The following is a 16,631-nucleotide window of genomic DNA, read 5'->3' as shown; positions in this document are numbered from 1 at the left end:
CCCGACTTTTCTTCATGAGGGTGATGAGTTTCGGCATCATTAAGCCTCCACTATTCTGCACCAAATTATTGTGTGCTAAAATGTAATTTAGCTGGTGGAGAACTAGGCATATTCAGTGATTGAAGCGAACCAACCATTGGTAATGCTACGGAGACAGATTTGAGGGTGTGTTCCTGTGTGTTTGGGAGAATCTGTCTGACAGATGGTTGTAACTAGGTTCTGGGCAGGGACTCAAAGTGATTTTGAGATGGTCATATTGATCTGAAGGCAGTTGGCTGAGGCTGGTCGGTCAGAGCTGTACAGGCAGAATGGCCTTGAAGGATCACTACTGCTCTCCAGGTTCATCCGGGCATAAGGCAGTCATTTCTCAGGATATCTTCAGCAAAATGAGGCAGTGCTGGACTAATGTTTTTTGCAAATACTTTGGCAACAAAACTAGTTCAACTAGAGTTGTTCCGATTATGATACTAGTATCGGAAATATCTCCGATACCACAACAAATTTTGGCATCGGCGAGTACATGAACCCATATACCGATCCGATACCATTTTCTTAAACAAGACCATTCTGACCGCAAGCTTTGCCTAACCGCTGCACGGTTCTTCTTCGCTGCTCAGAATGCATTGCAAACACAGGAAGTTGTGCTGTGTTGCCACAAGCAACCCGTTTAAAGCAGCGAAGAAGAAATGTAAACGCGTAAGCAGCACTGATCTATATATGACTGGATCGCTCATCGCGTTCTAAACTGCCAACAAACAGTGAAGCCTCTTCTATATTATAGATCAGTGGTTAGCAGTATGTCTCTGTAGTACCGGTAGTTACCGACTCCGGAGTATATTCGCTACCCGCAGCTGCGTTCAGTTGCTTCCGTGTTAGTCAAAGCGCAGGGCTCCAGACAGTAGCCGAATATTTACTTGTGTCTGTGAATATTAAACTGCAAAATACTATTTAAATATTACTCCTGCAAATTCTACATCTCTGTGGGTGACGGGCGCAGATGCGCGGGAGCTCGCTGTTTTGTAGTCTCTGCTGTGTGTCACTATATGAGGACATGAACGCGTAAACCATCACTTCATGAGAATTTACCATTTCATTTGAGAAAACCGTCATTTCATAAACACAGACACTCAAAGATCTTCATGGCAGCACATTAAAATAAATGTTTGGTTTAACATGAGTAAATTGACAATATATTAAGCTATTATTGTAGCCTACAGTAGATTTAGCTATGTCTCTATGTAATAATAATAATACATCTCTATTAATAAAAATAAGTATTCCTAGACGGTTGCTTGTTTTCTACTTGTTTTGTTGTAAAGAGATTATCTGATAAATATATCACTTTTTATGTTCCTAGACTTATTTGTTGCAGTTTCTTTATACAGTTATATTGTAAAACTAAAATAAATTTTTTTTAGTTTGCGGTGTTAGATTTTTGGCTGCATTTGAAGTTCTTTTTTGCTTAAGAAAATAAATAATACTGTCAAATTCATAATAAAAATACTGTAATGAATACAGTGGTTCACCATGTATTTGTTCATGTTTTATTAAGGGATCAGTCTGAAGCACACCATAAAATAATTCTAGCAATTTACACAGGGCTAGTAGTATATACAGCTGTATATACAGATACATACCCAGGTATCGGATCAGTACTCGGTATCGGCCGATACCCTGAGCCCAGGTATCGGAATCGGTATCGGGAAGAGAAAAAGGGTATCGGAACATCTCTAAGTTCAACTAGAGTCTAAGGTCTTATACAAGTAATGTATTGATTTCAATGATATATCAGGCTCCATTAGATTAACAGACCAGGAAACAAGTGGTTGGAAAATCAAGACCTTTGCTGTTATAGAGAATGTTGTTGTCGTGGCAATAAAAACACCTCAGGAATGAAGTGTGTGACTGGTACATTTAAAAAATGCTCTTACTGTGACACAGCTAAAAAAGTAGACCAGATATTTTATTAAAGTCTGATGACTTATTTGTTGCAGTTTCTTTATACAGTTATATTGTAAAACTAAAATACATTTTTTTTAGTTTGCGGTGTTAGATTTTTGGCTGCATTTTAAGTTCTTTTTTGCTTAAGAAAATAAATAATACTGTCAAATTCATAATAAAAATACTGTAATGAATACAGTGGTTCACCATGTATTTGTTCATGTTTTATTAAGGGATCAGTCTGAAGCACACCATAAAATAATTCTAGCAATTTACACAGGGCTAGTAGTATATACAGCTGTATATACAGATACATACCCAGGTATCGGATCAGTACTCGGTATCGGCCGATACCCTCAGCCCAGGTATCGGAATCGGTATCGGGAAGAGAAAAAGGGTATCGGAACATCTCTAAGTTCAACTAGAGTCTAAGATCTTATACAAGTAATGTATTGATTTCAATGATATATCAGGCTCCATTAGATTAACAGACCAGGAAACAAGTGGTTGGAAAATCAAGACCTTTGCTGTTATAGAGAATGTTGTTGTCGTGGCAATAAAAACACCTCAGGAATGAAGTGTGTGACTGGTACATTTAAAAAATGCTCTTACTGTGACACAGCTAAAAAAGTAGACCAGATATTTTATTAAAGTCTGAAAGGTATGTTGAAGGCAAGATACATTATAACATTTGACTACAAAATGTATTAATGTCATAAATATGCAAACTACACGAGTGCACATTATATATGCAGCGCAGTCATACAACCACATCAAACTGAATAACTGCCCCAATTAACTTCTCAAACCCTTTAAGAAACAACAAAGTAGCCAATTTTTGAAAGGTGTCAAAAATTCCCAGGCCTTTAGATCAAGGCATCTTTCACATTGTTTCCCTGACTGCACCGCATAAACAAACCTGTCATCTGCAATTTTATCATGCATCCACCAGTCAACATCAGCCCGCTGAGGCTTTCAGAGAAAAGATGGCACTAGACATCTTTATATAGAGGGAGGAGAGAATGCAAATAAATGTTAGCATTTTCTAAGACCATAGATTGAAAAGTAAGTTTATAAAGTAGAGCTTAAAGATCAAACCAAGACTCAGGAATTTGTCATGACTGTACACTGAGAATACAGTGAATGATTCCTCTGTGCTCTCTAGTGCATGTAGGAGTTCTCCCTAGGATGCACATAACCCCCTGTAAGACAATTAATCAGAGACCAAAGACAATAGGCTTTTGTCTTGGCTTGAGCCAAAAAACACCTAAAGCGACACTGCAAACTGAGACTACAGCAGATACGGCAGCGGAAAAAAATGAAATTAAGTTTTTATATTATCTAATATACTGTACAGTTCAGGATTTTTTTTGTTTTTATCGAAAGCGATTTTAGTACCGGACTGCCTTTTTCAAGAACCAAAGCTCCTAGTCCGGAACAGGGTCTAACCAGCACAACTGATACTAACCGTGATGTAAGTAGACATTGATTGGCCAGACACGTTCGAAAACGCCCTCACCCGCCACGATTTAAAGGTGCTGTAGGGAACTTTTGTAAAAAAATATTTTTTACATAATTATTAAACCTGTCATTATGTCCTGACAGTAGAATATGAGACAGATAATCTGATAAAAAATCAAGCTCCTCTGGCTCCTCCCAGTGGTCCTATTGCCATTTACAGAAATACACCGCTCCCGGTAAAAAACAACCAATCAGAGCTGCGGTCCGTAACTTTGTTTGTGTTCAAAATGTAGAAAAATTTATATAATAATCGAGTACACCATGAATCCATTTTCCAAACCGTGTTTTTAGCTTGTCCTGAAGCACTAGCGTGCACCTATAATAAGTGTTTATATTCTGACTATTTTAGATTGCTTCGGGGGTACCGCGGCGGAGTAACCCAGTACCTTTGTGATTCTTCATAGACATAAACAGAGAGAAGTAGTTCCGGCTACGATGTCCTTCCGCAAGACGCAAGCAGTTCTGTTTATTAACCGCTAGAGCGTCAAAAGTTCCCTACCGCAGCTTTAAAACTCCATGTAAACATTGTGTAAGTTTTCATTGGAGATTCTTGATCCTCCTTTCCGTTCTTTCAATCGCTTTACGTTTACGTCGACATTCCATGTCCATTATTGTGAAACCTGCGAGACACAACAGAAACACAGCTCCGATCACAGTGCCCTGCATCCTCCTGTTGTTAACCTTATTCTTATTTGTTAACCAAATAACATCGTTGTTGACCGGTTTAAATCACGTCCTAGTACACACGGTCGGTACAACCCTTTTCACACTCTCAGCCACTGAGCTTTATTCTAAAGTCTAAAAAAACAACAACTTTGTTTCTGTATTAGAACTAAAGGGAGGTGGGGATTCTCTAAGGCACATATGTTATGGGCCATAACTCTAAGTCTGGAGGAAAAAAACAAACAAAAAAAAACGGAGTGATGAATCGTGCAGTCGCAAATAACTGACAATCTGATCCATTGTCCAGGGCAAGAATGTGAAATGGAAAAGTTCTTATCAGGAATGGAGAGACCTTCTTCTGAGGAAATAAATGGCACCCACACCTCCAGCTCACAGAGACGATACAGAGAGATGAAATGGAAGGAGGATTTTTACCAACTTTTATGAATTCTATTTGATCTTGCTTCTGTCGTCACTTGTTGGCAAAAACACACAACTCCCTTGTGCTGCTCGTGCCGAGGGTGGGCAGAACAGCAGAGGGAATGTGACAAGGAATGCAAGCAAGCAACAGATGGGAAACAGAGTGGTCAATTACACCAAGCTGTAACAATCACTGCATGTGCAGCATGAGAGGAGGAGATGAGGTGATTCATTCAGACAAATGATACCTCTCTCATATACGCCTCCTGCTAGAATGGCATATATGTCACGCCAGGTTTCCAGTTAGCATGGAAGGTAAAATTTAAGAGCATGAATGCAATACATGAACCACATAGAGGAAGCTGCTAATGAATAATGTTGAGTGATTTTGAATAAAAATGGTAGTAACCATGCGGTAGGCCACAGGCGTTTGGAGGCTTTTGTGGAGCGACACTGTGATTGCCTCTCAAGGGCATCTCAACTGCCCTGAAATTCTATTTTCCAATGCTGAAAAGCCTGTTTATGCGCAGCTGTTAATGCTCACAAAAGATGCTCTGAACACACCAATAAACCGTGCAAATCACTGAAGCACTGCAACATCCATTCGCACCAAACTCAAGCATGCAGCAACAAAGAGTTTGTCACTAGGCATGCTGATTAGCATGGATGTCAGTGGAGCACTAAATAGGGCAGCTCATCCAGTGCTAGGTCCTTAGCAAAACAGACCACATACAGTACTGCCGTCTGCATCATTTATGGTCAGTCGTTCTTACTCACATATGAACAAAAGTTTGAAAAATTATTATGCTTGCCCAAATACTTCCTTCTTCTGTTCTCTTCACTCCTTTATTATGATCTCAACTAAACAGTGACCAAAGTCCTCTTGCACCTCTTTACAACATATCTACACAGTCTCAGAAATTGTGCTCAAAGTTGAGAGATAAGGTTGAACCAATGGCCTGGCATCTGGCAGATGCCACTGATGATGTAAATGTGTTTTCATGCCTAGCAAATGTAAATGTTTGGTTTCTATTATTTCCATGAATCTTGTAAGAATCAGTTGGAATCGGCTGATAACAAATACATTTTCACCCCATTACATTATGTCAATGTTTTCTAGCAAATGTTTTTATGAAATTATAGCTGTCATTGAGTAAAAATTATAACACGCTGAATAATTTGACTCTACTTTTGCGAATTAAAAACTTAATAATGTTAATATTGAATGGAAATTATTAAATATACATTGGGGTAGTTGACGGAACAGCATTGACTTCCTTTTAAATGGAAAAAAAATAATAATAATAATTATAATAATAAATAAATAAATGACCAGATGGTGTAACAGTCTGGAGTAAAAATCTAAAATTCTTGGGAAAAAAGGTGAAATGTTGTCAGATATAGTTTGCCATTTTTTTAATTCTTAAAAAAGTGTATTTATTTATTCAAAGTACTAATTTTTTTATATATATATTATTGGCAATACTGTCTCCCTAATCAAAGTCAGTGTGGGGTCACCACACTGGGTGCAAATCAAAGTCAGTAATGGGGTTTTTCAAATATTTTTCTTTTGTAGTGAAGAGTGAAACATTTTCAAAAGGACAAGTACAAAGCTGAACTACTGGCACTACTGAGCATGGTGACCATGCCTGGGTAGTTAATGTGTTTGTAATCTAAACGGATTAAGCTTCTTTTCCATTTTGTTGTCAGTACTCCTCTGGCCAGTTATGCAAATCTCTTGAATAGCCAGGAAAATTAATGTTCAGCAAATGCATTAAGAGCATATAACCAGCTATACAATTTCACATCATCATTTATCAGTGTACACTTTAATGAAATAAAAAATATTGCTGAGTAATAGAGTACAATCAATGTCCACTAAATCTTATAACACATTCTGCTTGTGAAACAACAGAATGTTGTAGCTGGCATTAGGCGTGTGGAAATTAATAATTTCTTCGATGCATCGCGATGCAGACGAGGACGATTTGGTATTGGTTCAGTAATAGACCATAAACGATTTTAACCCACTGACACTTTTCTGACGTCATTTGTTGCATACCTCATTTGCCGGGGTAGAATACATAAGGTGCATTTTGCTTGAAGTGCTACTGCACTGAATGATCAGTGTATGACATCAAGTACCGCTAGAGCGATAAGACAGAGAGCAGACAGATCCTGCTCTAGCGGTTTATGTCATACACTCACAAATTATAAATTAATTTACGCATTGGTGCAATTTAATACCAGTGTGAATATCAATATGATGTAATATAAGAATATTTTAAACATATGAATTGCATAATTTTTTTATTCTTCATTTATCTGACTGCTTGTATTTATTTTGTTTGTATTTGTCAATATTTGTAATTATATTAAATTGTATAAATATGAAGTAAACTGAAAATTGAGAATGCAGTGCATCGTCATTGCATTGTGATGCATCGTGATATCGAATTGAACTGAATTGATGACATGATAGTCATACCCAAATCGAATCTTGAGACCAGTGTATGTTCACACCTCTAGTTGGCATGAGTACCAATCCAACTCTTGATCCCAATTAAGAGAACATGTGCCTTTTCAACACAAAAGGGCTCGCCAAAACTCTATGAGGATAAAAGCAAAATTAAGTCGACAAATCCACTGATCAGATTATCTCTCCGAACAGGATCTTCTCTGCCTTACACGCCTCTCGCTGGCACAGGCTAATGCTACTCCATGGCATCTAAACGTTAGTCGATAGCCTGGCTCAAAGATACTGCTCAGCAAGCAGTCGATTTTAAAGTGAATGTAAGAAGAAGTAAATAGACATTGCAACAGAGAAATGAAAAGAATGCAAGGGAGGTTAAAGAAAGGGCACTGTTCGTCAAACAATTCGTCCCCTGCATGGTAAGACAAAATGGAAAGGCTGCTCACTCAACCCTTTTAACGTTTGCTAGGCTGCACTTTTTCTGTACTGCTCAAAAAGAATAAAGTGAAGAAAGGGACAGAACCCAAAATATTACATATCTCCACTCAGCACCCTGCCTCTCTATCATCAGTGTCACATGAGGTTTGCTCCTCTGGCTCTGAACCAAATTAGCATTCAACTCATTCTCTGCCCTGTGTAGCACTACTGAAAAACACCGGCAGCAGATAAAAAACACTTTGATCATAGCACTTCTGAGTGTACAGATTTAAACTTCAAATGACCAGCGGTTACTTGGCCTTGCCTTGGAATAGTTTTTAAGAAATAACTAAGTCATGGAGACAAAACTGCAAGTAGCATGCTGACATGCAATCAAATGCATGTGAAGTATAGCAGTATGAAACGTTCAATCTTATGTTTTCGAAGACAACCTGGTTTAGTTTTCTGGCTTAAACTCACTTGTGGTTTGCTGCAGTTTTTGTTCTGTAGCCCACCTGAGCCGAACCCTCGGGCTAACAACTCTACTCAGTGGGTGAGGGGCAGCTGGGATTCTAGCCAAAAGGTATAGCTGAGATTCTCGCACAATACCAACAACGAGCAACCACTTAAGTGTTCAATTCAGCTTATGCACACAGCAATGGAGAGACGAAAATAATTTACTAGTGCTCAGAGTGCTAAGGTTCAAACAGGAAGATCTGGCAGGGTCTCATCAAGGATCCCCTCTAAGGCTATGTTTACAGTACAATGATGCAGTCAAAAACGGAAAAGTTTTTCCCTTGCATTTTTCAAAAGTTTCACGTATACATGACATTTTCAAAATGATTTGCATTTACAAAAATGCTGTATCATGTATGGCAGGCCAGTAGTTGGTAATGTTACCTTTTTAGTACACAGTACCTGTGGGGAAGTGATGATTATATGTTGTATATGATGCGTCTCTGCAATTGTTTGTAATATTGGTGAAGTAAATCCACATTTTGCTGAAGAAGCGTTAGCAAACTCTTGAGCAGCAACAACAGTACCATGTACTGTGCCATTGTTGTGTTTGTTTGTTCGACACGTACTGCACGTCTACATACCTAAGATGTGCTATGCACACGCATGACATCACCGTTTTCGAAGATTCCCGTATTAGGTGTTTTCACTGAATCGATAATGGTGGCGTTTTCAATAACTTGCACTTTGAAACCCGTTTTCAAAAATATGAGTTTTCAGTCCCCAAAACAGCATTGTCATGTAAACGAACAGGCAAAACACATAAATAGTTTCCCATATTTGGCTGAAAACGTTGTTGTGTAAACGGCCAATAATATTGCATAGAACACTTTGGTTTCACAACACAGGAGTGGGAAAGCAATTTTAAGCGGGGAAGAAATGACAGAACGAAGAAGAGAGAACAGACAGCAAGAGAGGGTAGGGTGACCTTATGAGCCATTTTCCCAGGACGCGTCCTTGCCAGGATTTTTATATTGCAGATTTCCAGATTTCTGGCTGTTTGTGCTGTGCAGATCGATCATTGTATGACATCCATAGGAGCTATACGTAGAGAGAAGGGCAGACGGCTCCTTATGCATTAAAATCACTTCAAGTTGAATGAATAAACAAACACCTAACATGTACGTGTATTTGCATTGCTTTGATCGTTCTCTGTAGATCTCACTTTCTCACGTGCCACGATTGGTTGATTATGTACCATACCTGCATGTTACTGGTCAAGGTACTTTGGATGTTTTCAGGGAATACAGAAATCCTGGCAAGAACGCGTCCTGGGAAAATGGCTCATATGGTCACTCTAAGAGAGGGGGGAGACTGGGACTTAAAAAAGCACACTCAATATGTCTGTGTCCTGTGACATTTTGACCAACTCCTTTTGCTTCAAACCCGAAGAGCAGGAGACAGAAAGGACAAGTGACTGAGTCGGGATGGCATAAAAACCAATTGATGGAATGGAAGTAGATGCTACTATAAGTTAAGTGAAGACTCTGTGTTATCCATCATGTCTCTTGAAACGAATAGGCTGTATCATACTCTCTGAGAGTCTGTATACTTGAAACGGTTAAAGATATCAATCAGCACACAGTGAAATCCAATCATGCCAACCCCCTTAATCCTCTTAGTATGACAAACCCCCACTTCTACTTCATGCATAAAGGGGATAACAACATGCTGACATACAGTCCGGCTTGGACAATCATCCATCATAGTGGTTTTTGAACTTGACTCATCTCAACTTAATGACTTCTGAGGGCTGGAATTTAGTAGATGAGATGCCCCAACCATGCAAATCAGGTTTGTTTAATAACACTCCAACATCTTGTCTGCCCTCTGATCCTACCTCTGTTGTTTTTATGCCGATCTCTATCCATCGTTGTGAGCACCGCAGAGATGCTTAATTTTCCCAGAGATGCCGTTAGCAATGAATTAGGGATGCTATTGAGCGTGCTCCAGTTGAGCTGAGACAGCAGTCTCACTTGGTTCAGTGCTGAGCAATGCAGACTACAGGACTAGATGTCTCAAAAATGCTTCCATCATCTTTACCTCAGACATGAGTCCCCTGGGTATTCAGCCTGAAGCTTATTTGAACGGGACTAGTTTTCCTTGAGAAGGTCAGGTAAATTTGTGTTTCGCAGATTTTCTCTCTTTAATCTCATCCAAAGCAGAAGGTTTTGTTTTTCACTTGTGTTGCAAATTACCTGATGCTTTACTTTTAACCTTTTAGGCTTCTAAGAAATCTTATCCCACCCAGACAAGGAATGTCTGTAATTGTAAAGCTACATTTCTCACCCATCTATCTATTGCGGCTTCATTATGGAATGTTTATTTTTTTATTAATTTTTTTACCAGCTTTCTGAGTAACGAAAAAACTGTTGGTTCAAGTATTTATATATAGCGGTAAAAAGAAAATTAAATCCTGGTTATATCAATGGGTTTCATGATGAATGCACCTTCTCTAACATCCACATCCAGAAAACAGACATTCCCATTTGAGCAGAGATGTCAATCCCATTTAAATCAGTACTCTGCTACTTACTGTAACTCAAGCATCATTTGGAAATTGAATCCCATCAAAAATAGTTAGGCTATTTACTATACCTCTGTTTTTTACACCTTGCCTCTATTTCCCTTGAGCAGTTGTGTATCCAAGAGGGTGTGTCGAAGTCAACTCTGATGGGACAAGGTGTGTTTCCTCCTACAGATGACGAAGCAAGGATGAATGATGGCATGTAGAAAGAACTAAATACATTATATTATCTTGTAATTCAGAGCGAGGACCTGTTGCAAAAGTACCTGGCTACTTATTCAAGATGGTTATGGTTTATTTTTGCTGCTACTTTGACCCCTCTTTCTGAATTAAAGTAACCGTGGCCTCATTGTCTGCAAGTAGCTCAAACATAGGACACAGTTATTGTGCAAATTCCATGCCCCTGGGTTCTCAATTCTAAATAAGGGTCTCAGATCTGTTTGTTGAGCACTATTCACCCTTCGTTCTGAGAGAGCCTACCAACTGCCTTTGCACATTTGGCATAATAGCTCAGGTTTATCTGTCTGCTATGGCAAGTGCATGGGGAACTCTGGGAGAAAAACATTGTCATGTTCAACATATATCCACTGGTTTAAATGAAGCCCCGCGGTAGGTAATCATTGACTATGATGGCTGCAAATAAACAGCTTCCAGGGCAAATATTCCCATTTAATCATTCATACCATATGTCTGTGCAAAAACATGTAATTTTTTTCGGCAGGGGTCACACAAGGTCTGTGTTTGGTGTAATCCTGACCCTGCCTCCCCTTGTGTGTGGGTGATTGCGGAGCAGTTCCCCTGCAGCTGCCAGAGTGATGCTCCACATTGCAGTGTGGTATTTATAGCCAATGAAACAGCTCCCTGACGTTGCCCACTGTCAAGTCTGATGGGTCCAAAAGCAGTCAGACAAGAATCTACCAGCAAAGCACACCAACACACATGCATGTACACACACAAACAGACTTTACAATCTCTAAAGGGCTCTGAAGAATGACTCATGGTCTTCCTTGTCCTGGGAAAGAGAGATTAAGTAAAGTCAATGGCTGGGTCATTCTTTCTTGCTGCCCACTGCTGCAGAACTAGAATGGGGAAAGAGTGAGTGCAAATGTTCATCATGTGGAAAGTTACATTGATTGCCATTAGGATCCCTGCCAGAGATTTCATCCATGTGATTATCCCACCCCACTGCAGCTACTCACTTCATCATGCATCTCATGCAAACACACACACCTGCACTTGTACACACCAGTCCCTGCCGCCCAGTCCCACACCTCTCAGCCGTTCCAATCAAACCCTATTGGGAGAGTCTTTCCATTTCCTGTTCAGAGAGGCAAACTACACTATCATTAAAACTGATCAGAACCTCTTTATCCCCACCCATTGCCCACATTGCTATGGAAACTCAAGAGTAGTCACCTGATATTGGCAGAATAGAAGAGATGAGCAAATGGAGTGGGATAGGGGAATTAGATTTTTTATTTTATTTATATATATATATATATATTTTTTTTAGCTTTATTACAGCCCCTGTCCTGAGCTTCACTTCACAGCATGGTCTGAATGTAAGTTAAGAAAGTATAGCAAAGCCCTGCACTGCATTCCTCCTCCATTCAATCTCAATAAAATGTAATCATAAACGTAACCATAAACCAGAACGTCTTTTTTTGGTTTATAATTCTTCTTCATAATTCTCCCCAGGAGATAATTATCTATCAAGGGCATTATTAGATTTCTCAGTTCATTACTCAAATATGACATATGTGACAAGAAAGGCATACATGCAATGGATTTCCGCTAGGCAAAGTGTGCTGTTACATGATCATGTGACAATGGCAACATGTGTAGTCACCACATCAGTGTCATTAATAGAAATAACATAAAACAAAACCTGCAAAGGTAGCATTGGATCACGTCGGCACATGAAGCACTGTTTTCACAACTGTAATTGTATGAGCAGAGTCAATCAGTGCAAATGTGGAGCAGAAACTACATGAGACTCCAGGAGCATTTGACAAATTAATGCATATTTATTTGTGTGATTGACCGAACAGAACTGAGAAAATAACATATATCGATGCAAATGCTGATAAAGATAAACTTCACTTAGTTAACCTGAGTAAGAAAAAAGTCACATCACACCCTTACATATGAACTTTATAATAGCTAATTTCCTTGGTCTAAATATGAATATGTGAACAGTTGTATTCACAGCTCTCTTTAAAACTGGTCTTTATTCAGAGATCCACATGGAATTTGATACTGCACTGAAAAAGGATGAATATAATTGCTACCTTAGCTGTTTGCACCTGATCTAACCCTTAAAAATGACTTAAGCTGGTGTTACTTAGTGTAGACCTTTATATAAGGTTACATAATTCCGTTGATTCTGTTGTATTAACTTAATTCACGTACCACATGAAGCACATTTCGATTGCCTGACAAAACATGTTTAAAACTCTCTTTGTGGATTTGTTTTAGAGTAATTCCCGGAAAAAGGCCGCTAGCAAAATGAACCGCCCCTTAGGGAAGTTACAGATACTGCCATTGGCTAAGACAGATCTAAAGACACTGGCAAGTAAACATAGCAGAGGAGTGTAGAATTCATTCTCTCAGTTCGCCTGACTACACTGTAAAAAGTGAAATGTGTAGGAGTGACTTCTACCTGACCCATGAAAATGAATCTTGTTTGTCTAATCTAATATAGTCAGGCGGATTCAGGCAATATTTGTTAACCACTTTTACAGTTACCTGACAAATATATTTTCCAGTGTACAATGGAAAAGAGCTAGTCCAAAACCTGGCATTTATAGTATGCTAATATACAGTATCTACATAGGTGTATGAAATAAAATGTTCATATTGTTGTATGCTTTGCTGCTCAAAGGTCAAATGTGGCGCAAATCAAGTGATACAGGACAGATTCAGAAAACTTTTTTCTACAACTACAAGTTTACTTTTTTGATGATGACCATCTGACTTTCAAGGAACAACATCTCTTTCCAGAAACCTAAGCTTGTGGAGGTATCAATTATCATGGTAGATTTAATTATATCATTAATTCCAAGTCAAGTGAGATAAGCTGATTCAATTAAAAAAGCACTATTAAAGATGTATGAATGTTGAGAGAATGCACGCTAGTCCAAGTAGATTTAATAACACACTTGACTATGAAAGCTTGTTATCGGTGCATGCTTGGAAGAGCAGGGACTGGGCATTATGACCGAACATCTGTAGAAGACATTGATTTTACAAGGCTCTTAAGTGAGGCAAATGTTTTCAGTACATTAATTAAAATAGCTGACAACATGACGGGAGATAAAACCACAAAGTAGCCTTGAAGGTGTGACGCCAAATTGTTATTCGATGATAATTAAAAGTGCCCATCCTGAAGTGTGTCTAATGGGTGTGATAGGAGTGGATTAAATAAAGAAAAGCACTGGCAGAGACAAATATTCCTGTGCCTTTGATTTCATATCTATGGCTTCTAGGTAGACAGCTCCCTGTTTCATATCCTTTGACATATAGAAGAATAGCGAAAATACTTGTAGCAACTGTCATCATAATAACAGCTTGTATTGCTACAATAACAGGCTTTATTGCTTACGTCATTCTTAAAGGGACAGTTCACCCTAAAATTAAAATGCTGTTATTATTTACCCACCTTCACATTGTTCCAAACCAGAAAAAGATATTTTGAGTAATCTGCCAGATGCTTATTTGCATGTAATTACAATGACTACCAAAGCATGAAAAAGCACCATAAAATGATCTTAAACCTAATTTCCAAGTATTCTCAAGTCATACAAGTGCTTTTTGAAGAGAAACGGGTTGGTTATGTTTGGATCAACCGATTCATTGAAGATACACCTTTTACTTTTTTATTTTATTTTCTTCTCACGTGAACACCCTCCCATGGAGAGTGAAGTCTGATGTCAGGCTTTTAAAACAAAAACTGCATTTTGTTCCTCACAAAATTGCCATGTTCTGACTCCAAAACACTTTGAGAATAGTGTACGAGATGTGCGGACTACTTTTATGACACATTTATTACAGTTCACATGCTTGACATTTTCAATCCCCATTCGCTATCATTTGATGGAAACCACACTCTTCGAAATTTCTGTATTTTATTTTGGGTGAACTATTTCTTTAAATCACACTTCGTAGTGTTCAGTAACACTGCCTTTTCCCACAAGGGTCTAAAAGTAACACTCTAGTTGATTTCTGCAGCGGTTTCACGTTAACTTGCCTTTTTCTCTACACAAAAACATGGACACGATACTGCTGCTTCGATTCCTGCTCGATGTCTGACTAACATCCCGGGCATTTACACTGCACCACAGTCCTGTTATAAACCATTTATTAATAATGTCGTCTGGCGTATTTGTTAACAGATTCGTTCGCGATAACGTTATATGTTGTAGATTCGCTTAAAGTACGTTAGGCTTCCTATATTTGGCACTGCTATTCTCATTCGCAATCTCTTTCTAGTACATAAGCACATTATACAGCGTGCAGTGATCGTGATATCCACAGAATGACTGTCTGAGCAGAGATCACGGCGCCAAAACACAATGAGCTCAAGCTGCAAACATGACCGTTATTTTTGCCGTTCAGCAGTCGATGCAGCTAGCAACAGGCCGGGATGGAGCGAACTCGCCGGCGAGAAAAACGACGTTTTCCTTCAAATAATGCGGTCGTGGGTAACGGCGACACACTTACCTTGATATGGCACTGGCGTTTTAGTATCTCCACAGCGCGTATGTTTTAACGAAAGGGATGCTTCGTGAGTCGTGGCGGAAACAGGAACTGGGAGACTGACTGACTGCTGCTGTCTGAAGTGTCGCTGCTGGGCTCTTGAGGAGGCTGCTCTGCTCGGCTGTCGCTGGGCTGCACTGCGCATGCGTGTGTCAGATCAACACGATACAAGCGCTCCTCGGCACTGAATGCAATTTCTTCGATATCATTATTCATGGTTTTGCCAGCGTAGTGCGACTGATTTTCTCCGTGCAAATGTGACAAACAGTCATTTCACTAATGAGGCCGCAGATAAAGCAATTTAAAGCGACCGATCGTGTGGGATTTTATTAGAATAATAAAAAAGCCCACTATTATTCAAATGTGAGACACTCTCGGGATAGTACAGATTACATTTCTAATAAACGTTCAGTCCAACATAGGTTCGGAAAATCTCTTGTTCAATGTTTCCGTTCTGAACATATTATATTATACTGGACAAGGAATTCCTGTTTGCAGTATTTTTTACTGCTTATATAGCTTTTTTTTTTTTTTTTTTTTTTTACTATTATTTTAACATATGAAAGGAAACAATGAGTCAAGTGTTCTAGGCCTCTTTCGGTCTATGGAAAAAGCTCATTTCTACCAAATAAATAAATAAAAATAAAACATGCATGCTTCGAAAACCATCATTGCTTTATGACATGAAAGTCTTAGTTATAACATAAAAAGTCTAAATTATGTAATGTCATAATTATGAGATAAAAAGTAGAAATTATGAGATTAAGGTCAAGGTATGAGACGAAAAATATAATTATAAATTTTAATTTCTGTCACAATTATTTCATAATTTCATAAATAAATTAATAAATGTGTAGTAGACTATAATTTTGCTGTGTTTATTAGGCTTCCATTTGTACTCCAAATGCCATGGTTAATCTATGGCCTATCTCTGTACTTATTTTTTTTTTGCTGGAATTTGGTTCCATTACATATGGGACTGTCATTAAAGGCATGTAGAAGATAGCTGATGAATCCTAAACAGCCTAATAAATCCAAGTGTTGGATCTCTATTTTGCTCTCTCTCTCACTCTCGGTTTATAAGCATTTTGAAAAATGGGGACATGGGTTATATCCTCATAAGTCACCCTCTCCTTGTAATACCTAACCTGTGTCATACCCATGTCATTATACAGAGTTGTGTTCTGATTTGTCACAAAAACAAGAGCACACACACACACACACACACACACACACACACACACACACACACACACACACACACACACACACACACACACACACACACTACCGCTACATCTAGGGCAGTACGACTGTAATCATTGTTACACCACCCCCACCCAGTGGTCTGATTGTGGTATTACACCATGAACCACTCAACCCAATAGTTTATTT

General features: G+C 38.8%; 1 long non-coding RNA gene across 1 annotated transcript in view; it reads right to left on the bottom strand.

Moving 5' to 3' along the window:
• LOC113076099 (uncharacterized) overlaps positions 1–15,370 on the bottom strand; it is a 51,184-nt gene extending 35,814 nt beyond the window's left edge. Inside the window, exon 1 of the long non-coding RNA XR_003281104.1 lies at positions 15,201–15,370. This is a non-coding gene — a long non-coding RNA (uncharacterized LOC113076099). The remainder of the gene's footprint in view (positions 1–15,200) is intronic.
• Positions 15,371–16,631: the final 1,261 nt, after the last annotated feature.

The sequence above is a fragment of the Carassius auratus genome, unplaced genomic scaffold, assembly GCF_003368295.1.
Source record: "Carassius auratus strain Wakin unplaced genomic scaffold, ASM336829v1 scaf_tig00018653, whole genome shotgun sequence".
Taxonomy (NCBI): Eukaryota; Metazoa; Chordata; class Actinopteri; order Cypriniformes; family Cyprinidae; genus Carassius; species Carassius auratus.
The sequence above is the reverse complement of the archived record's forward strand: the minus strand, read 5'-3'. Positions and strand labels throughout refer to the sequence as shown.